The sequence below is a fragment of the Antechinus flavipes genome, chromosome 3, assembly GCF_016432865.1.
Source record: "Antechinus flavipes isolate AdamAnt ecotype Samford, QLD, Australia chromosome 3, AdamAnt_v2, whole genome shotgun sequence".
Lineage (NCBI taxonomy): Eukaryota > Metazoa > Chordata > Mammalia > Dasyuromorphia > Dasyuridae > Antechinus > Antechinus flavipes.
Genome location: NC_067400.1, coordinates 235505559 through 235523014, shown reverse-complemented (window position 1 = coordinate 235523014; position 17456 = coordinate 235505559). Strand labels below are relative to the sequence as shown.

General features: G+C 33.7%; 1 protein-coding gene across 11 annotated transcripts in view; it reads left to right on the top strand.

Moving 5' to 3' along the window:
* Positions 1-17456, top strand: part of INPP4A (inositol polyphosphate-4-phosphatase type I A) — a 189388-nt gene that overhangs the window by 57519 nt on the left and 114413 nt on the right. For all 11 annotated transcript variants that reach the window (XM_051984683.1, XM_051984679.1, XM_051984678.1 and 8 more), the window contains exon 2: positions 15738-15814. The gene's annotated coding sequence lies outside the window, so the exon portion shown is untranslated. The remainder of the gene's footprint in view (positions 1-15737; positions 15815-17456) is intronic.

Genomic DNA, 17456 nt, shown 5'->3' with positions numbered 1-17456 from the left:
TGCTGGGCACCCACTCAATTTCCAATTCTTTGCTACCCCAAAAAGGGCTACTTCAAACATTTTTGCACATGGGGGTCCTTTTCCCTCTTTTATGATCTTTTGGATACAGATCCAGTAGTAAAACTGGGATCTCAGTTTTGTAGCCCTTTTGGGTGGGCTACAATTCCAAATTGCTCTCCAAATTTGTTGGATCATCAAATTTATTTCTAAATCTAAATAAATTTAAATTTATTAAAAAAATAAAAGTATTTTTTTAAACCAAAATATTAGGTGATTGTTATATTCTTCTCAACATCTGGTAACATAGGAAATAGCATGACATTACTAGAAAGAATGGAGTTGGAATTAGAAAGATCTGTTTGAGTGTTGGTCATATCACTTAACTAATTGATTGGCACTAAGTTAATGTAACTTCTCTTAGTCTCCTAAATTCCTTATGTGTAAAGTGGAAATAATATACTTGTAATCTTAAATGTTATATGAATCAAAAGAGTAATATTTTCAGATTAACTACAAAGTATTACTGTATTAATGTTTGTTAGTAATATTTTTGTTGTTCATTAATTTCAGTTGTGTCTGACTCTTTATTGGACACATATTTGAGGCTTTCTTGGCTAAGATCCTGGAATGGTTTGCTATTTTCTTCTCCAGCTCGTTTGACAGATGAGGAAATAGAAGCAAATGGAGTTAAGGGACTTACTTAGGATTGCATGGCTAGTAAATGTCCGAGACCAGATATGAACTCAGAAAGGTTAGTTTTCTTGACTCTAGGCCCAGCACTCTATCTGCTGCACTACCTAATTGCTCCAGTAATATTTAAAATTTGTGATCAGTTGTTTTTCTTATATTTTTTAGTTAGAGCAAAGCTCAATAGACATCTCTCCATTAGTTTACTGATGAATCTTGTAAACCTTTAACTCTTGAGAAAGAGATAATTTTTCATTATAGTTACCTTGTAATTATCCATTTGCCTAGCCATTTATTACTTCTGTATGTCTTTGACAATTAGTTTCTTTATCTACAAAGTAAGAGAATTGTCTGTCTTGTTCTCTTAGAGATATAATATTCTATGGGACTGCTTCTCCACCTTCAAAGAGTTGATAAGAATGGAGAAAGCACTTTGTCATTTTTCCTTGGTGGAAATGGAAAACACCGTAAAAGCTTTTGACTCGATTGATTTTTTTTATAATCAAGTCTGATGCATATTTCCTAGTAGTGCTATGTTAGAGACTTTACAAAATTGCAGATATGTTCATTGTATGGTTCATTATATTATGCATATGGCTTAAAGGTATATAGAATAATTAAATGATTAGGTTATATATAGGTAGCACCACATATGCCCCATTGCTGAGTCATTTTGACCTAGTCAAAAAAAACCCCATTGTTGTATTTATGACATTTGTAGAGCAACACTGTGAGTTGCTTTGGAGTCTTTAAAAGAAATGTTAAGAAGAGTTTAAATTTAAATTCCAACCCTACCTTCAACCACAGTTTCTTACCTTTATCCATGTAAACTTTATATTTTTTCATGCTCAATAGCTAATAAGATCATCAAGAAATTCTTTTGGTAGTGTCTCACTAGTTTGGAGATATACAAAATATTTAGAGTTCCATCTATGTTATATTTAGATGTTCCTTGGAAACATCTTAGGGAAAAAACCAGATTCTTTAGATATTTAGGGATTTTGGGGGAAAAAAAAAACATTACAGAGACTTTTACTGACATTATTAGACTTTCCACAGTGTTAAGGCAAACATTCTCAAGTATATCTGGTGTTTTGTAGTAGTTTCATTGTATCTTCTACCACTTAGGTATATAATATGCACTTAATGCTGATTAGTTGATTGATTGTTGCTTATTCTTTCAAACATATTTTGGATTCTATGACTTGAAATATCCTTTATTCCGTACAGTGTGGTTTAAGGTATCAACATGGCGATTTTTATCTCATGCAGTAAAATGTAATGTTATAACAGACTCTTGATCATATGTTAATTTTCCTAAAATAATTAATATTTGATTAAAATGTAATTAATTACCTGCTAGTTATTTTTTTTTTCAGTTGTAGTACTATTTGGTGAATAGAATAGAAACAAAGGAGGATTAAGATAAAAATCTGAGTGTTTCTCTTTCCTGTTAATAAGGCTTCCTCCTTTAAGTGTAGGAATGGCAAATCTCGGCTGTTGCTAAAGATACTAGTTCACCAGGTTGTGAGAGAGGCTAACTTATTGAGAAGGGTCTTAGGGCAGTTTTATGTTTTTTATAAAGGAGTATACAAGAAATGGTTTCAATGGAAGCCTTATGCTTTATTCTGAATCCCTGAAAGCTATTTCTATAAAAATATCAAGTCTATATAGATTGCTATGTGCAAAGTATGACTGTTTTGGCAGTAGCTGAAGCTTGAACACAGAAATTTTTTCATAAAGTAAAAGAGTTGCAGAATAGAGGTGGATCAGGAAGGAAAAGTAGGAAATATGTTTTAAGTTTCATCATTAGCCTCTAAATCCACTAGAGCCTATTCTTGCACAAATAATTAGGTCTCGTTGGACTTATCTAAGGGAGCTTAATTACTGAATTATCAGAAACACTTCCTTGAAATATAATTACACTCCTGAGATGGTTCTATAGCATTTTATTGGGAGACTCTAGGGTGTCTTACCAATTTTTGAGTGTATGACACTAGGTCACAGAGTTTAAAAACTGAAAGAATCTTTGAGCCCTAAAAAGGAACTTCAGAGGGTCATCTGGTCCAATTTCTTCATTTTCCTAATGATGAAACTGAGGCATGGAAAGGCTTGTCCAAATACACAGTGTTTTGGTTTTTTTTCCCCTAAAAGTGAAAGGGCAGAACCAGAATTTGAGCCTATGGTTTTGTTTTTTTTTTTAATAGTATTTTATTTTTCCAAATACTTGGAAAGATAGTTTTCAGCATTCACCTTTGCAGAATCCTATGTTCCAAATTTTTTCCCTCCCTATCCCCCAGCCCTCCCACACACAAAACAATCCAATATGTTAAACATGTACCATTTTTTAAAACATATTTCCCTATCATGCTGAGCAAGAAAAATCAGACTCAAAAGGGGGGAAAAAACTTGAGAGAAAAAAACAACTAAGCAAAAAACAAAAAAGTGAAAATAGTGTGCTTTGATCTATAGTTAGTCCCCACAGCCCTCTTTTTGGATGCAGATTGCTCTCTCCATCACAAATCTATTGGAATTGCCTTGAATCACCTCATTATTGAAAAAAGGCAAGTCCATCACAATTGATCATCATATAATCTTGTTGTTGCTGTGTACAATTGAATTCAGTGATTTTTGACTGTCCCTGGAGGGCTTCTTTTCTTATTCCATTCCAGAATGGTATGACAGAAATTGATGGAAAATAGTAAAATATCTGGGTTTTGTAGTGGTGCCTGGTATGACTTGCAGGCAGTTAAAGCCTTTAAATAAAATAAAATAAAACCTTTTTTAGTTGTACTTTTCTTTGTTTTGGAGATTACATGCCATTAGGGTTTCTCACCCCTCTTTTCCCATTTTCTACAAGCCTGTTATGCCAAAATGACATGACTTAATTTCATGCCTGAAAGATTTGATGGCTCACAACCACGCACTTCACAAATGTAACAAGGTTCCTTGCCAAGGCCTAGCCTTACAGTAGAGGGAGGAATACATTAAAGTCTTTGAATAAGTTTAACAGATGAGCTATAGAAGAGATACAGTATGTTGTGAAGTCTGGGGAAAAGGTGGGGAAAGGTACAGAATTCATGAACTGTTGTCTAGAAGATGAAGGAAAGGGTTTGTGTGAGGGACCACAGGGCCCAAAATATAATAGCCTAGGATACTTTTGTGAATGTAGATGGAAGGAGAAAAGAATTTGACTGTAAAAGAGAGAAAAGCTCATAAGCGCATGATTTGAAAGGGGCCATAATCGCCTTTTAGTACAACCCATTTCTATCAACAACACTGTTATCAAATTTATTTAGAAACAGGGCCATTTAACCATACATCCCAGCAAGTCATAAATTGACTTAAAAAAAAAAAAAACCTGCCTATTACTATTATCAGTTATATTGTATTTTCATTTATTTTGTTAAATATTTCCTATTTGCATTTTAATGTGTTCTGGCAGAACTTAGGAGTGTTATAGGCTTGTGATAGACTGTGTTTGATACCTTTGCCCTACAGAATGCTTAACAAATAGCCTTCCAGCCTTTGTTTGAAGGCTTCTAGTTAAAATGAATCCACTACTTCCTAAGGCAGCCTCTTACTTGGTCAAATGCCCAGGAAGGTTGGTTTTTTGCTTTTGTTTTTAAACAGTCAGTTTCAATCTGATCATCTGCAACTTCTGCCTCTTATGTCTGGTAGTGCCTTTTAGAACTAAAAAATTAAGTCTAATTCCTTTTCAGATCATTGAAAACAATTAACACATCATTCCCCTCCATCTTATTTTTAGATTTTTATTTACATCTTTTGGTCTTACATTTCCAACATTTCCCTTGTATTCTTCCCTTTCCTCATAGCCATCCTTTATAGAATAAGAAGTTTTTTTTAAAGAAGAAAATTCAGCAAAATCAGGCAACACATCAAAAATAAAAATCTGCTATTATATGCAGTGTCCTATGTGCTTGAAAACCCATCTCTGCAAAATCTTTTTTTTTTTTTACTTAAAAAAATCTTAATTGAAATAATGTTTTTATATCACCCATTTTTTCTTCTCTTCTCTCTAAGGGAGTCATCCCTTATAATAAAGAATTTTTTAAGGACAGAAGAAAAGATTTTAAAAAATCAACAAAACTAATAGTATAGCAAAGAAGTTTGATGTTATATATAGATAGCCATACTCTCATCCGAGCAAGAGAAAGTACCTTTTTATAGCTCTTATTTGGGACCAAGCATGTCCCTTATAATTTAATAGCATTCAGTTGCAATTGTCTTGTGATTGTTTCTTCTATTTGTATTGTAGATATCATGTATAATGGTTTCTTGGTTCTACTTCCTTCCCATATAATCTTCTGTTTCATGTAATATGTAACATTTTATTTATTTGTCTCTTTGTATCTACTTAATTTCCAATTCTTTGCTATCACAAAGAATATTATTATAAGTTTTGGTGAATATGAAGTCTTTTTTTGTCATTGACTCTCCAGATTTTCTTTTTTCCAGGTTGGTCATGCTTACTTCCTTTAATATAGCATGATCACCAAATCCTTCAACCATTTTGATTCCCTTCTTCTAGACAGAATTTTTCCTAAAATTTTCATAAAATACATGGCCAAAAGCAAATACAGTAGTATTCTAAATGTGGTCTCATTATGGAAGAGTATAACCTCCCCATGCCTAGATGTAAACTATTCTTACTGCAGGTTGAGCCTATATTAGCATTTTGGGCTTCCATATTGACTCATATTTAGCTTGTTGTCTACTAAAATTTTGAATCGTATTCATATACGCTGCTATTTAGTCAAGCCTTCACCATTTTGTAAATGTGAAGTTAATTTTTCAAACTCAAGCATAGGACTTTGTGTTTTCTACATTAAATTTTATTGTATTAGAGTTTGGTCCATGACCTGTTGTCATCCTTTTGGATTTTGATTACATTTCCTGAGAAAGAGCCCCAGAAGAGAAATTGAATGTTTAAAACAAATGCTAGATTCTTTTTGATTTTGATTTGAGATAATCCAACAAAATAAACTCTTATTCTTTGTATAAGACTCATGGAATGGGGTGGTGAGATTGGTTAGCCATATTTATTTTCCCCACTTCCTCATCCTTATTCGTTACCTAAATGGTTTTCCTAGGATAAATATTCTCTGCCTGTTCTGGGAGATTGCAAGAAATCTATAATTCTCTTCTCCCCCACTTCAGCACAGAACCTGTAGGCAGAAATTGTGCTCTAGCAGAATATCACAATTTTAAATCGTATCTTTCTCCTCTCCTGGAATGCTTTCTTCAGTTATATCCTCCCACCTGCTTTCCTACTAAGTACCCGCAGATTAGCAGTGGTTAACTAACTATTGGAAATTGGCTTTTTTGATTTTGATTTTTAAAAAAAAAAGACATAAAGAGACAGATTTCTTTCATTCTCAGAGGAAAACTTTTAGGCTCTTATAATAGAGTCCAGGAAGAAAGAAGAAATACAAAATTACTGTTTTGGGAGTCTTCAGTCCAGGGACTTTTCAAAGAGACACAGCATCTGTTGTGACTACATAATTTTCTTTTCAGTTAAATGGTGAATACCTCCATATACATTCTTATTCCTCTAGGTAGCTGTTTTTGTCTAAGCTCCCCTTCTAGATCCACATTGTTTCTCCTAGCTTTCCCTCTCCATATGTTTTCTGTGTCTTTCATAGAGATCTGAGTTCCTCTTCATTTCAATCAAGGACTAATAAGCTGGCATCTTTTAAGATCACTCAGATGTAACTAATCTTGTCCAAATCAGTGACTACTTGTCCTTTCAGTGCAGTCTAAGGATTTTTTTTCCCAAAATGCCTATTAAGGTGAAGAGTTATTCTCTTTGATTAGGATATTAATACTTCTGTCTTTACTTTCTTTAATGACATTAACTAGTCAATAATGAGAGATAACCAAATACCTCTCTTATGTTTGTTTCAGAATAAAAAGTGGGGCAGAGGAATGGTCAAAATAGAACATGGATTTGAGTGATTATTCTTTTTTTTTTTAAGCAAAGAAGCCTTTTAATAACAGAAGATAAGAGGATGCTTAACTAGTAGCTATTTTCCCTGGGTATGAAAAGGAAAAGGATTTAAAAGGCAGATAACTCAGAAGTCATCTGGCTTAATCAATCTGGCTTAATCATCTGGTTTTACAGATGAGAAAACTGAGATCCAAGAATATCATGACTTAACTTAGGTCACAGAACAAATGAGTGGAACCAGTTTTCCAATTCTGCATTGTTCTGCAATCTTTGCAGTACATCATGTCATCTTCCTCAGTTATCGAAGAGAAATATTGGAATAGAATCTGTGCTTATGTGTATACTGTGTATAGCAGAGTGAAACTGAGAAACTTCCACAGCTCCTGCTGCATCTGCTGTGAGTCAGTGTCGTGAGTCACATTGTCAGCATGCATTTTAGCTCTGCTGGCGATGTCACTGATGAATTAATTTTGATTACTTACTACTACTGAGAAGAGGGCCTGTATTCTTTTTCTGGAAGAAGGGCTAAAATTTAAGATTTGTGCTGGTCAGAATATGAACCTAAATGATGCATATAGTTTGCCTTTTCTCCCTCAACCAAGTAAAACATTTCAGAAAGGTAAGTGTTTTTCTTAAAGAAAGTGGTGGGGGAGGGGAATAGAAAGTGCTTGGATAATTCGGTTTTCAACCTTTGGTGCTTCTAGTTAAAAGTGCTTCCCAAATCTGGTTATTCATGAGGATTTGTTTGAAATAGCAAGCGAAAGATCATATGTTGAATGTGTGGTGATGTGGCATTTAACAATGTAAAATGATGCTTTTTATCTTTTCTAATATAGTAAATGTTTTATATAATGCAGGGCAGCCATGTTAGAGAAAGATGTTCTCTCTTACTAAGGAGCAACAACATTGATCATGAAGACCGAGCAATACCTTGAGCTCTATTCTGGAATATGGATTTTGCCTAGAGAATCTTACAAGGCTCTCGATATGGCAAGGAAGTCTTTAATTATTACTAATAACTTCTAGTAATTTTGATAATTTCATCACTGAAATCTTTGTTTCTATGAAAGTAACTACCCAGATGTGCTGCTGTAGAATTATCCTTAATATAGCCAGAGGACATCTGAGGGTACCTGGAGAGGTTCTTCTGAATTTCTTCTGTATAGACATATTAAGTCAGTCAATTAATACACTTACTGTTTACTTTTTATTGATTTAATGTTCTGGGGGGGGGGACAGGATAGCTGAGGAAATTGACCTTTTTAAAAAATAAAACGAAGTCTGACATTTAATAAATGTTAAGCTGAAAAAATAGTGGTAACAACATTTTACATTAAATACTTGAAATTTTTATGGCCAAAAATAGGCAGTAAAAAAATACAGCTTTCATAATCTTTGTATAATTATAAGAAACGTGAATATTGTTATTGGCCTAACTGATCATTGTATTTAAGTATTCTGAATTGGCTCATTGCAGATGCAATAAAAATCAGACTTCTAATTTCTACATTATAGACCAGGTATTAATAGTTTGGATGTAAATCTGTGTTCTTTGGTTTATACTCCACTTTGACATAAGGAGTTTTTCCTTACATTGTAACCAAACTTTACTATCTTTGAGAATAATAATGAAATAATTGAACCAACAAGGTTGACTTCATAAGTATAATGTTTTTCCCTGATGTGGCAACTTCTGTTATTAATGCAGATTAGCTATTCACCTATAATTTATAATTTTAGAGAGGTTAAAGAGTTCCCTGGGGATAGCTGGGCGCAGAGTGGGATAAGGTGCTAGGTCTGAAGTCAGGAAAATTTATCTTCCTGAGTTCAAATCCGGTCTCTGAAGTTTATTAGCTGTGTCATCCTGGGTAAATCACTTTTGCCTCATCTTGTAAAATGAGCTGGAGAAGGAAATGGCAAACTACTCCAGTTTCTTTTGCCAAGAAAATCCCAAATAGAGTCATGAAGAGTTGGATGTAACTAAAATGACTGAACAGCATTACAGGGTTAATGATGTATTTTTCCAATAGGAAATATATAACAATAAACACAACTATAAAAACCACAATTCTTATACATATCTTTTAATTTCATGAATTGATATGGCTAAAAAATTCTTCATAACTCTTTTGATACTTAGCTGTGTTGGTCCTTAGAGCAGATTTAGGCTTTTGAGGAGTAGTATTCAAAAATCTTTTCAGTTCAACTAGTGATAACTTTATTGAGAAAATAAAGGAACTATCCTTTTTTTCATGAATTCAATTTTATTTTAATATGTAAAATAGTATTTTATTTTCCCCTAGGTACATGACGCAATTTTTAGCATTCATTTTTTAAAAAAATTTTTAATTAATTTTTTTTTTTTTAGGGTATATGCATACATTCATTTTTACTATATTTCCATGCAAGTCATGTTGGGGAAAAAATTAAAACAAAAGGGGGGAAAACCACAGAAAAAGAAAATAGGTAAAATAGTATACTTTAATCTGCATTCTTAGTTCTTTCTCTGGATGAGGATGGCATTTTCTATTCAAAGTTTATTGGAATTGCTTTGAATAACTGCATTGCTGAGAAGAGCTACAAAGTTGAGCATCAAATAATCTTTTTGTTACTTTCTTTTAGTTTTCCTGTTCTGTTTGATTAACTGAGCATCAGCTCATGTAAGTCTTTTCCCAGGCTTTTCTGAAAACAGCCAGTTCATCATTTCTTGTGAAAAAATGATATTCTATTACATTCATATAACATAACTTATTCAACATGCCCCAATTGATGGGCATCCCTTCATTTTAACTTTCTGGGGCCAATCCCCTTATCTGTAAAATGGGCAAGTGTGATGTGAAACAAGAATGACAATAATATAACGTGCTTCTCTCATAGGTTGTTGTTGGGAAACTTTGTAAGCTCTAAAACATTATGTGAATATGAGCCTTCTCTTTTTCCCCCATTCTCCTAAAAAATAGGCCCAAATTTTGTGGAAGTTCACAGTAGTCTTTGTTATATGCCATTAGATAAGATTTGCCTGTGATGGAGAGGTTAAAAGTAAAAACAAAGAAACAAAAACTCCATGCCTTTTTAAAGCAATGGAGAAATTTAGAATTTTCTGTCTTAGGAAAAAAAAAAACAAGAATTTTGGAAGATTCCCTTTTCTGTACTTGTTTACTTAGGCATTTCCTCCCCTTTTTATTTTTCTCACTTTTACTTTTTTCTTTTCCTGTCTTGAAGTTGTATACTCTAAAAATAGGAAACGGATTTTTTTTTGGTAACAAATTTTTTTTTGATAAAAGTTTCATTTGTCAAATACATAGAGAACTGAATCAAATTTGTAAAAATAGAAGCCATTACTGTATTAATAAATGGTCAAAGGTTATGGACAGTTTTTGGAGGAAGAAATCAGAAGATATCAAATCTTACAAAAAATACTCTGAATCACTAATAATTAGAGCAATGCAAATTAAAACAATTGAGATATCGCTGCACACTTATCAGATCGGCTAAGATGACAAAAAAGGAAAATGACAAGTGGTAGAGAGGGTATGGGAAAATTGGGACACAATGCATAGTAGGTAGAACTGTGACAACCAGCTTAGTAATTAGGGAGAATAGATTGTAACTTTGTCTAGAGCTATAAAACTCTGTACAACCTTTGGCTCAGCAATACCACATTAGGTCTATACCTCAGGGAAATCAAGTGAGTAAAAGCATCCCCTATATATAATAATAGTCATATGAGGGGATGTCCATTAGTTGGGAAATGGCTGAATAAGGTATAGTATATGAATATGAAATATTATTGTATAGTAATGATGGAGGGGATGATTTCAGAAAAACTGGGGGGAACTCGTAATTACTACAAAGTGAAGCACAACTAGAACAATGTACAATTGAACAGCAATATTGTAATGGTAATCAAATGTGAAAGACTTAGCAACTCTGCTCAACAGTGACCCACTAGAGCTCCAAAAGACTCATATTTCCCTTGTACCATATGATAATCTTACAAGGTGAAAGAGAAGATTTTTCTTTGTATCCTTAGCACTTAGCACAGCACTGACACATAGTAAATGCTTATTAATTAACTGCGTCTGCTATCCTTTCAAACTCTTAATCTGTAATCTTCTACTTTATCTACTTTGTTTCCAAGTTTTTGATACTTCAAAAACCACTTTGTACTTTTCCAAATGCAGTCTGGCCCACTGCCTTTCTCCAGCTTAATTCTGGGCTCAATTTTTTCCTCCATCTTCAATGCCTATATTATTGTTATTGCATTATTGCTACTTATTTTATTATTTTATATAGTAATATAATTGTTCTTAGTTAACTTATTAGTAGTTTAAAAACAGAGGGAAGTTAGTGGATGGAAGCTTTCTTAGAAAAACAGAGTCAAGCACAATCTTCTGCCTAAAATTCTCTTTTGTTGTTATTCAGTCACTTCAGTTGTATCCATGACCCCATTAAGGATTTTTCTTGCCAGATATAATAGTGTTTTGCCATTTCCTAATCTAACTCATTTTACAGATGAGAAAACTGTTATAGGGTTAATGTTACTTCCTAGAGTCACATAGTAAGTGGCTGAAATCTGGATTTGAACTCAGATCTTTTACTTCAGACCTAGCCCTCACACTGTGCCATTTAACTGCCCCAAAGTTTAGGTGTCTGAAGGACCCATAATTTTCATTGTACAGTAATCTTATGCTATTAGAACATACAAATAGGAGGGAAAACTTCCATCTCTTTCTGTCAGCATTACTGTCTTGCTGACTATACTGAATGAGCAAGATTGAGTGATCTTAATGATTCAGTTAGGCAAGAGCACTTCTAAAAGCCATATAAATACCTGAGCAATAATGAATTCTACTAAATCCTGAGACTTTACTTAGGGGGACTCCCTTATTAACTGATGGAATAGGATTTGAGCCATGTCTTAAAGCGATTTCTTCAGACAGTGGGGATGGAGTTAAGTCTGGGAGTAGAAGGGAAAGAAGTTTTGTGAAATCTTGTGAGAAAGGATACAAAGAAAGGAATGTAGGAGGTATGTTTAGGGAATAAACAAATAAATTAGTTTGGCTAGAATGGAGGATGTGTGAAGAGAGTAAATAGAAAACAAGATTGAAAAGGCAGATTGAGTTATTTTGCAGAGGGTCTTAAATAGTTTAAGAACTTTAGACTTTTTCTAGTAGGCATTTGGGAACCATTGAAAGTTTTTGAGAATGGGAAAATTATCCTGACAATAGTGTATAGGAGGTATTGGAATGGAGAAAAACTTAGAAGAGGAATCAGTCAAGTTATTTCAGGAGTTTCTGTGTGAGTTGATGAGAGTTAGAATTTCAATGGGTTCAATGGCAAATGGAAAGAAAGGAATGGACATGAGTGATTCTGAAAGAAAAGCTGATAGGATAGTGCTCTAATCAAGTGACCCTGCTCTCAAATCCCTGTTTTGCCACTTACTATCTTTTGTGACACTTTGTGTGGCAGATCACCAGTCCTCTCTGAGCTTTACATGCCTCTTTATGAAATGAGATTTGAATAGATTAGAATTTCTTAAACTGGGGTCCATAAGCTTTATTTATTTTTTAAATGATAAACATATTTCAATGTAATTGGTTTCCTTTGTTATCCAATGTGTTTTTATTTTATGCATTTTGAAACTTAATTTTGAGAAAATGTATGTTTCACCATCAGGACTAGTAGGGTAGGTTTTGTTTTGTTTTGTTTTGTTTTGTTTTGTTTTGTTTTGTTTTGTTTTGTTTTGTTTTGTTTTGTTTTTAAAAACCCTGACTTGATGACTTATAAGGTATCTGAGCTCCAAATCTCTGATCCTATGACTGATTGTATGGGTTTACAAAAAAAACAAGCTCTGAAAATAGTTATTACAAACTGAGGAACAGTCTTTATGTGGTTAGAATGAAAAGTACTCTTAGCCCATGTGATGTCTTGGCAGCCACACCTGCACAAGACCGTTTCTATGTATTTGCCTTTGAATATGGAAGAGGAGAATGAAAAGTTAACCATTTTTAGCTGGGCGGAGAAGAATTCTCAGTTGTGCTGAGAATCAAGTGGGAATTTTTACCTTAGGGCTTTCTGATTAGCTCAAGTGGATCTAAGTAGTTTTCCTTCTAAAAGAAACAACTAGATTCTTATCTATGATCAGTTGAATAAGGCATATTCTGTTCTGGGAAGGTATTAGAACTTTCTTACTGGAGGATTGGAATACTTTGGAAGAACCCTATTACTTGCCTTATTGGTCTTTTGCCAGCATGTCATCCTTGTTCTCTTGGTTATTTTTGAATTGGGGCCAGGTCTTTTTTGAAATTTCCAAGGAATTTTGATTAGAGATTTGGGTTAGAGCATCCTGGAAAGAATTCTAGATTATTTATACTATTCATTTCATTGAAAGAATTTGGGATTTGGTGAAAATGAATAAGAATGTGCTGTAATCTAGCCATTTAATTTTGTCTCAGGTTTCATCCCTTAGTATTGGAAGAGTTCATGGGTTTTGCTTTTCCCAAGAGGATTATTATTTTATGATTTGTGGGTTTTTAAAGTTGTATCACTTGTTTTTATAGTAGAATTATAAATAAGCCTTTGGCTTAGCTACTTAAGCAAATTCTTAAAAATAGAGTAGAGGGGCCAAGGAGGGGTCCAGGGCCAGGCACTGACTGTTTTATCAATACCAGGGTCAGAGAGGGCCAGAGTTTAGGACCAGGCAAAACCTCGAAGTTCTTGTTCCTTTCTCCCCAGTTCTTGAGTCCAAAGAGGGACTCAGGGTAGAGGTTGTACATCTCTCAATGGTTCCTGGGCCAAAGAGGAGAAAGGAGAGTCTGTAATTCTTCACACTGGGAAAAACTTTAAAATCAATTTATTCTAATATAAATGCAAACCAGTGAATTGAAAAAAATTATTTTAAAAGGAAAGGAAGGAAAAAAGCTTTGAATACTTGTGGATGATTTTTGGAAGGTTCTTAGACAATGGGCCTGTTCAACCCACAAATTCTGTGGTTAGGTGGCAGATTTTGTATGCTTTTGAGCACTGAACACTTAAAAAAAAAAAAATCTTTTCCCAATTCTCTGTATTGTGTGGAAGGATAGTATCTCCTCAGAACTTTTCATAGTTCATCCATCTGGAGTCTACTGCTTTGGAAACCTCACTTATCTAGATACCACTAACAACCAAAAAATAAGAAGAAGAAAAAAAGAGGCTTTCAAAAAGTCAAATTAAATGTTAGTAAGTCCATGCATTAAAATTCATGTGCTTTAGTCATAGCAAATCTTTTCTATAGATTCTCATTCACGATCTCTTTCTTCTCATTTTACACAAAATACTAATTATCATGACTAGATGATGTCCAAGCTACCAGAGAGGCCAAGTTCTGCTAGTAGTAGGCATACTGACTGTATTAAGAAATATCTCCTGTCCTTGAAAGATAAAATAAAAAGGCTATTTTAAAAAATAACTTAAAAAGCAGAGCAGTCTGGAGCCATTTAGTATTGAAGCTAATTGTATAGTGAGGTATCTAGTCTTAAGTTTAATTTAGGTGAAATTGTCATCTTCTTCATTTCTTGGAATACCTTATCTTCTGTTTCAAGGTTCTAACATTTTACTAATTTAAAAAGTTTTCTGATAGCTAAATTCTCACTGTAGGTTCTAAATCTTCTGAATCTAACCTTAAACATCTGAATCTCATGTGAATGATCATGCCTGAATCTCTAGGCAAGTCCCTTATTCCTGATTTCAGGACAAAAAAAAAAAGAATTACAACAACAAAAATCTGAATCCCACTCCCTTTCTCTCTTCTGGCTTTATCATATCTCTTTCTAAACCTTCTCTCTATTCCCTACAAACTGTAAAGGGAGAGTTTTCTGTTATTTATTTTCAAGTGAAAAGAATATATACAAATTCTGAAAGAACACACAAATTAGAAATAGATAGGGGGAAAAAAAAAGAAAACAAATCTGTCCCAGTCATAGATAAAGGGATTCTTAAAGTTTCTGACCTAACCTGTAATTGAAGTTCTCCAGACCTAGAATCACCCATGATCATGTGATATCCATTTCCTTAATAGATATTAAAATAGAATATGTAGTCCCAGAATATCCCTAATTTGGGTAATGTTCCCAGAACACCTCTGGATTAACCTCCCTACTTTAGTCTTCTCAGCTGGTCATAGACCAGCTGATTGAATGGTACATTTGTTGGTGTTCTGCCCTCATTAAGACATAATCAGTTACCTAACTAAGTTTTTCCACTCCTGACTAAGAAACTAAGGAGGAAATACAAAGGATAAATTGAACTTTATTCACATCACCTGAAACCAAAATGACGACAGTAGACATATAAGTTGCTCACTCTCCCATTTTACAGGCCTCCCTTTCTTTATAAGGCTCTTGGGACATCACTTTATTATAGTATGGGTAGGGTAATTACTGTTTCTCAAAACAACTTTGAGTCATCCAGAAAATATTTAATTCTATTTTTGTTTGAGAAAGTAAGAAAGTGTAATAATAACAGCTTAGGGAAGATTTCCAACCAAAATGGGGGGAGGTGGTAAGGGGTTTGGAGGATGGTGGTGGTGGGGGGTGAGGTTATATTAGGGAAAAAAAGCCTTTAATTATACAGAAAATTTAGCTGTTAAGAGACATTTGCCCTAGACTTTTGAACAGCCGAGGTCTTAGTGCAGTGACATTCTAGAGTGATGATTCTTAGGTAAGTAACTGCTATGTTCACTGCAGAGTAGCCATTTCCTTTACTGTTTTATGGGAAGAAATAAGGGAAGGATTGTTCTCATATTCTGGCAGTGTTTCAGTATTATTATCAAAACCCAATTCACCTGGTTTGTAAAGGGTAGGGTTAGAATCCCAATTCCCGGGAAATAGGTCAACTTTTTAAAAAACCAAAACAAAGTTCTTCCTATAGCATTAAGGATACTCTTATTCTCTAATTCAAAAACAACCACTGGTTTGAAAAGGTCATCATCTAAATGCAGCTGCAAGTTTATTTTTAAAATCTCTTTTGGGGAAGGTTTCACTGAAAATTCTACCTGAACCTACAGATTTGTAATAGCCAACCCATTTCTTATTTACAGGAAACATCAGTACTCCCTGAAGGCTGCTGTCATTCATCCCTGGTGATGACTCCAGTGTGACCTGAAGGATTGAGGCTGTGAGTACAGTTTAGCTTTATCTGATACACCATCATCATTCCTTTATTGAGATCTGATGAATTGAGTTTGTTACAATCCCTGAATCATGATGTTTCTCTGAATTTTATGATACCCTCAAAGGCATTCCTCCTTAGAAGATTTGCCCCCTACGGGCAACAAGCTTTCCATGCTATAGTTTTTCTTCTCACAGTGGAATTATGGGGAACAGGTTTCATTCCTCTTTTTGGGGGGGAGGTGGTGCATCAAATTCCTGCAGTCTAATAAAGATCTGAATTAGGAAAGAGGAAACCCTTATTCAAAGTAGAACTCTTAGCTAGTCCCTTAATCTTTGGGTCTCAGTTTTCTCATTTGTAAAGTGAAGGGATTAGAGCTGATGATCTTGAAGGTCCCTGCCAGCTGGGGATCAACTTCAAAATTGAGCTTGTATTTTATCCTGACACTTGTATCATGGTGAGGACTACGATGGCCACTTAAGATATCATGGCTATCCTGATAAGCAAGTAGTGAATTATATTAAAGTCAATGTTATTTAATGATTTTATTTGGGACTTATTCCTGCTTGAATTATTGATTTGTTTTTTTTTGATATTAAAAAAAATTATTGGTATACATGAGTGTGTGTGTGTGTGTGTGTGTGTGTGTGTGTGTGTTCGTTCATAAGAAAATTCGGCTTTGTTTCCTTTCTTTGGATTGGATTATAAATAAAAGTGCTTTATCTAAAGAATTACAAACTTAATAACTGTATGAAAAGAAAAAGTATTCAAAGCTTTAACATCTATATGAAAAATAATCCAAATCACTAAAAGAAAAAATACCACAAATCAGGTTTCATCCCATCCCTAGTAAATTGGCAGATGACTAAAGAAGAGAATAATGATTATTGAAAGGATTCCTAAAGACTAGTATACTCACTGTGCATTTTTGGTGAAGCTCTAAATTGGTCTAAGCATTCTGGAAAGATATTTAAAATTAAAATTAAAATGAAACTAAAATGACTAAAATATCCATATCCTTTTATTTAGAGATTCTATTGCTAGGCATTTATCTTAAGGAAGTCAATAACATGTATGTCAGAATATTTTTAGTAGTAACGTTTGTAGTAGTAGAGAACTAGAAATAAAGTGTATTAGTTGGTTAACTGAACTAATTCTTGTACATGAATTTGGTGGAATGTTACTATGCCATGAGAAATGACAAATATGAAAAATTCAGAGACATATGGGAAAACTTTTATGAATTGATGGAAAATAAAGTAAGTACAATGAGGAAAACAATATATACAATGTCTACTGGTACATAAATGGAAAAAACAGTAATGAAACAATTAAAATTGAATGATCTGAAATTGTAGAAACAGGTTTAACTCCATATCAGAAGAGATATGAGTAAGTATTTCTTGTTGCTCCTTGGCACTATTATGATATGTGGATAATGTCAGACTTTTTAGCTTGTTCACTAATTTTGCTGAAGTGCTTTTTTTCCTTTTTGTTATTTATTATAAAGGATGATTTTCTGAGATATATAAGAGAGTGGTTCTATGAATTCAGCAACAGGTTCCTTCACCATTTGTAAAATGAAGTTAGTAAGTGCTCGCATCACTTACTACCCACAAAGTTGTTGTGAGAAAATTGTTTTATAAAC